The following is a 4730-nucleotide window of genomic DNA, read 5'->3' on the forward strand; positions in this document are numbered from 1 at the left end:
TCTCTATTATATTGACCACGATGCAGAAGGATGCATCAGTTACAACATGTTATTTTATTTGTGGGGCCCTTGGGCCCCTTGAATTTAGTCCGTAAGCTACCATGGTTGTTGGAGGCCAAAAATAATGAACTAACCTATTCTTTTTTAAAGGAATGTAAGTTTTGTCTTTAGAGTGTGAGACATTTACAGTCTACAGCCTTTGATCAGCTTAATGCGGAAGTCTAGTTCTATCTTCATTCTTTCAGGGCTTCCAGGCTGTTTCTATTCCTAGAACTAGAAGAAATGAAGTTTATTTGGCCTGGTGTTTAAGCCTAATGCCTGGCTCTGGCCTCAGCTACCCTTGGAGATGGTCCACAGATCCCTGGCTTCTTATTCTCCCAGGTTTTTGTTGAAATCTCTTCCCCTAGGCCCACTTCTTAGATTGCCATCTTTTGACAGTTTCTTAAAGGTGAATAATGTCTTTCTGGAATATTCCAAGCCAGGGAACTTCACTTTCTAATTCAATTGGTACTACCGTTGAAGATTGTAGGTCAGAGAAGAGATAACCAAACTGATCTTTGTTAGTATTTCTCCTCAGCAACAAAAATATGAAACAATTTGTATTGGAAACTCTTTGCCTGGTTCCTCCTTCATCCCTTCTTCTAAAAAAATGTATAATGCCATTTTTCAATGATTTTATTCTTCTAAACAACTATATATGAGTTACCAAGCTCAGACCTTAAGTAGAACATCAAGGCCCAGAAACGTCATTGGAAGTCTGTGGCATAATCCAGTGTTCTCAAAAGCTTCTCAAAAATCAAAACTAATTCAACAAAGTATGTTAAATACCATTTGGGTGTGTGTGTGTGTGTGTGTGTGTGTGTGTGTGTGTGTGTGTGTCACGGAAGAAGGAGTTTATGAGCAACTGACCACACAAAGATGGAGTTTTAAGACTCAGAGAGGTTAAGGGTTCTGAGAGAAAGATAGGAGAAGAGGAGAGTTCGTAGTGGGGCTGAAGGAGGTGGGACGTGCCCAGAGCATCACCGTCATCAGTGAGAGATGCTTTGGGTCCCCTTGCTTGATTTCAGAGCGGGCCCCTGTGGGGAGCCACGTCCTTTCTGCACTCTTTCCCTCTACAGCTCACCTTAACTAAGGTTGTTCTTCTCGTGGAGTCATATTTTGGAGCTGTGGAGCTGGTGGCTCTTTTTCCTACATGGAATGGTTTGGTCACTAAAGCGACATGTCATAGGAGCTATTTGTGTGCCTCTTTATGACAGGCCATGTGCGGACAACCATATTGGAGCACGGAAGAGCCGCCTTTGGGCAGAGAGCACAACACCTAGAAACCCCCATCTCACAGGAAAAAAATGAGGCAAAAATAAACCAAACAAACCCAGAGCTAGAGATTTCGTTATTCTTTCAACTCTATGGGGGAATAAATGAAATTGTTTCTTTTTTTCTATGTTGTGATTAGCTGTAAGCTCTGCTTTAAAAGACAATAGGCTTGCTCAAAAGTTGCTTTAAAAGATTTTTTTCTTGGACAATAACCCTCCAAATAAAAAACATGCTATATGCAAATAAAGTCATTTCTGTTTCTGGAAATCACGTTTATAAGCACCACAAATACATTTCAATTGATAAAGGAAGCAGTAGGTAAAAACGTGTAGTCAAATACTTCCTGTTCACTACCGACATATACATATTTTTCTAGTACATTGCTCAATTGTGAAATCAGGGGGAAAGCATGTAATAAACATTTTTTTGCAGCAAATTTTAGTAAAATATCTGTAAAAAGAAGACCAAATATACCAATGTTGAATATTACAATGTATTTGATTAATTTTTTCTTCTTTTAATACAAAATTGTCAGATAATCTTGTCCTGCAAAAATACTACATTTTAAAATTCAGTGTGGTGCTATCAGGCACCCCCGGTCTCTTCGAGCTATAACTGGTACCGAGCTCGTGCTGCTTGTCAAAATTTAATGAGAGGGCCCGTTCTAAAATAATTGAATTTTCATATCAGAACGAACCAGGATTACTCAGACAATAAAATTGCTGAGTCCTGTACTGTTACCGGCAAATACCTTTTGCTTTGCTCATGAAATCAGTATGTAAATGTTCAGGGTTTGTATTTAAGGCATCTTAGGCATTGGGAGTTGTAGTACTAGCAATAATTTCAAATGGTGCCGGTGATAAGTAGCTGTTTTTTATAACGTTCAAAGTGTAATTTGTTTGGTGAATCAGGATAAGCATTTGGTTTATATTTTATATAAATGTTAATGCATTTGCAGTTTAATTATGTTTCTTAACTTTTAACATTTCAGAAGTCAAATTTGAAGACTAGTCCATCAGATTGTTTTGCTTTCATAACATTCTGAAAAATGGGAACACCCCCATGCAGTGAGTTTGAAAAGTAAGAGGTGCCTGTAAAGTTTGTGACGGTATGTTTTGGGAGCTAGGAGCACTGATAATGAAGTGGGAGAAATGCCATGCCTCGGGCGTGCCCTCCCCCATAACGTTGAGCTCTTTGAGACACAGCTTTGGACCTGAGGGCCCTCTATCAATAGTAAGGAAGACACCTCCAGGGAGTGGCTAATTTATTTCTTTTATGATAATTGAGTTGGAGAGCGACTATGAATAAAGTGGTATAATTTCAAAAATTAACGTGGGTTTCTGTAACAATGCAATGATTGAGGGTATCAGGACAGAAAAGAGCTCTTTCTGGTGTGGTGGAGAAAGTTGTTTAAGAAGCTTTCTTCCATATGCTTATTTTTAAAATGATCTGCACGTTTTTAGCCTTTAAGCAAATATATACACCACTCAAGAAGTTAGCTCTCTAATTTGCAAGAGATAGCAACATTTGTTCAAACCATGATTTTTTTTTCTTTTCATATCTCCTTCATGACATGGCTTGGTTTAGACGGAAGAGGATTGGATAATGTAGCCTTAGAGGCAGGAGACCTAGCTTTTGCTTTCTTTCCCATCGCAGACTGTAAAGGTCATCAAACCACAGGTCACAGGCCAAATGTGGCCTGTTGCCTGATTTTATAAATAAAGCTTTATTGGAACAAAGCCACATTCATTTATTCATGTATTGTCTATGGTTGTTTTCATGCTACAATGGCAGAGGTCAGAAGTTGGAAGGACCATATGGTCCACAAAGTCTAAAATATTTACTATCTGACTCTTCACAGAAAGTTTGCAGACCCCTGATTTAGTAGATAGCCTTGGGCAGATTACTTCTCATTTTTCATTGGTGGTGCTGGTGGTGGTGGTGGTGATGATGGCTAACATGTGCTGAGCGCTTACTGACTGTGTCAGATACTGTCCCAAACCTTTTGCATCCATACGCTCACTTGACCCTCACAGCAGCCAATATTACAGCATTGTCACTATCCTCATTTTGCAGATAAGTAAAAGGAGAAACAGAGAGATTGAGTGACATGTCCCCCAATCACTTGGCTAGTGAATGGCAGAGTCAAGAAAAATTGGCTCAGGATCTTATGTTCTTTTTATTTTTAGTGTTTATTATGGAATTTTCAAGCATACATAAAAATAAAGAGTATAATGAATCACTAAGTACTCAACACTCAGCTTCAATAATTGATAAGATGTTGCTATTTTTGTTTCATCTACTGTCCCTCACCATACCTCCCAAATATTTTTTAATGTATGTAGAGCAAATCTCAAACGTCATTTGATTGTACCTGCAAATAATTCAATATGTATCTCTACCAGATAAAACTTTTTTTTTAAAAAGATCTTTAAAATTTATTTATTTGAGAGAGAGAGTGAGCGAGAGAGAGAGAGCACCTGAGCAGGGACAGAGGGAGAGGGAGAAGCCAACTCCCCACTGAGCAGGGAGCCCAATGCAGGACTGGATCCCAGGACCCTGGGATCATGACCTGAGCTAAAGGCAGACGCTTAACTGACTGAGCCACCCAGGTGCCCTACCGTCCTACCAGTTAAACTTTAAAAAAATGTAACGGAAGTGCCATTATGATATCTAACAGTTCACAGTAATTCCGTAATACCATCTCATATCCAGTCCATATTAAAATGTTTCTGATTGTCTAAAGGTTTTCTTTTTCAGTTGATTTGTTTAAATCATTATCAAAGATCTACTCATTACATTTAGAAATTATGTTACTGTGTTTCTCTTACTATATAATGGCCTCTACCTTTTTCTTCCCCTACCCCTGCCATTTTTTATTCTTTAAAAATGGATTCATTTGAACTGTGGAATGTCCTACATTCTGGATTTGAGCAGTTGCTTTTTTTTTTTTTTTTTTTTGGTGCAGTTTAACTTGTTCCTCTCTTCCTGGAATTTTTTTTATACTCACGAGTAGATTTAGGTGGTTAATTAAATTAAGGTGTGTGTGTGTGTGTGTGCGCACAAGTACATTTTTGGGACTTCTTCATAGTTACTGATGTGTACTTCCCATTGTATCACATTAGGAGTCATATAACGTCTGGTTGTTATTGCTAAAAAGTGATACAAGCTGGGGCGCCTGGGTGGCTCAGTCGGTTAAGCATCTGCCTTCGGTTCAGGTCATGATCCCGGGGTCTTGGGATTGAGTCCCGCATCAGGCTTCTTGCTCAGCAGGGAGTCTGCTTCTCCCTCTGCCTTTGCTGCTCTCTTGCTGTCTCTTGCGCTCTCTCTCTCTCTCTTAAATAAATAAATAAAATCTTTAAAAAATAGTAAGGCAAGCTTTCCTCAGTGGGTTCAGGTGATGTCAGCCTGATTCA

Source organism: Ursus maritimus (genome assembly GCF_017311325.1).
Source record: "Ursus maritimus isolate PB19 chromosome X unlocalized genomic scaffold, ASM1731132v1 scaffold_X1, whole genome shotgun sequence".
Taxonomy (NCBI): domain Eukaryota; kingdom Metazoa; phylum Chordata; class Mammalia; order Carnivora; family Ursidae; genus Ursus; species Ursus maritimus.